Source organism: Frankliniella occidentalis, unplaced genomic scaffold (assembly GCF_000697945.3).
Source record: "Frankliniella occidentalis isolate FOCC.00 unplaced genomic scaffold, Focc_3.1 Scaffold1249, whole genome shotgun sequence".
Classification (NCBI taxonomy): domain Eukaryota; kingdom Metazoa; phylum Arthropoda; class Insecta; order Thysanoptera; family Thripidae; genus Frankliniella; species Frankliniella occidentalis.
Window position 1 is genome coordinate 11,237 of NW_026268353.1, and position 1,286 is coordinate 12,522.

General features: G+C 56.5%; 1 protein-coding gene and 1 long non-coding RNA gene across 3 annotated transcripts in view; one reads left to right on the forward strand and one right to left on the reverse strand.

Moving 5' to 3' along the window:
- LOC113210236 (uncharacterized) overlaps positions 1-1,286 on the reverse strand; it is an 11,876-nt gene that overhangs the window by 8,740 nt on the left and 1,850 nt on the right. The window lies entirely within an intron of this gene.
- Positions 7-1,280, forward strand: LOC127751831 (uncharacterized). The gene is made up of 3 exons (XR_008012259.1): positions 7-201; positions 280-495; positions 1,146-1,280. It is a non-coding gene; the product is annotated as an uncharacterized LOC127751831 (long non-coding RNA).

Consider the following 1,286-nt stretch of genomic DNA (forward strand, 5'->3'; position numbering starts at 1 on the left):
CTGCCGGCCCCGGCCAGCCCACCCCCTACGCCGTTGGAGGAGCCTTCGTGGACGCGGAGACCCGTCTTCTTGCGAGGCTCGGCGGCCCTGACCAGACCAGCCCCCACCCCGGCGCAGGAGGCAAGGCCAGAAGAAGTCAGCATTGAACCACCCTACGAATCCCCACCGTCTGGGTCTGGGTCAGACGTCGTGGAACAAATAGTATTTATCATTAAATCCTTATAATCTTGTCATAGACACATGTAGAGTAGGGATTTGAATGTGCCTTAAATTCTACAGGTGCAATACTGCAGGCGAAGGGTGGCCAGCCCAGACCGGCACGTACCGCTTCCCGATTTTATGATATCCAGAGTGCTGGTTGATAGAGGGCTCCCACTTCCGCACGGTCCTAGTGCCCTGGTCCGAGTGGAGGAATGGCTCAAAGTCCAAGACAGTTGGAAAGCCACAATGAGAGGCGCACTATTTCAGCATGTCACTGAGCCAACTGAACCTGTGGTGAGTCTCATTATTTCTAGATTTGTATGTCTACGAGCTTCACAAAGTGTTGTCGCATTTGTGGGTTGGGGCAATGGGGACAAGTCGGGGCACTACGGGCAAGAGGTCAATGGTCATAGGGTTTATTCAGAGAGCAGCGAATACAGGGAGCGGCCTAGAAGCCTGAGACGCTCGCGCTGCTCTGGCCGGGGACGGGGCCGGCCGCGGGCTCGCATGATCGGATAGACGCTGGGTGCTCAAGGCGGGCCGCCGTCTCCACACAGCCGCCTGGCGGGTTGGCCTACCCACACCGTTGCAGGCGGTATCACTGGCATCGGCTAGGGAAACGCTCATTGTTGACGTACGAGTGTAGCCGCGGACCGAAGCCTGAGATAGTGTATTTCGACTAACGGATGAAGAAGAAGAGCGGGTAGAACATGAAGGTTCCTGATTGGCCGAGCGCTGACCCCCACTACCGGCGTGAAGGAGAGGTAGCGTAGAGGCGGGAAGCTCTCGACCAATCGGTAACGTTTATGTTCTACCCGCTCTTCTTCTTCCTCCCTTAGTCGAAATACACTATACAACAGTCAGCTGCAGTGCTAAGATTGAGTTTACTGACTAGTTTAGGGTAGACGTTTGATACAAAACAAATAATTTCTTATGTACTGCAGGAACAGTCCGAGCATGCCGTTGAGCTGACCTCAACCCCGGTGCAGCAGGAGCCTTCGTGGACGCGGAGACCCGTCTTCTTGCGAGGCTCGGCGGCCCTGACCAGCCCAGCCCCCACCCCGGCGCAGGAGCTACCACCGGCG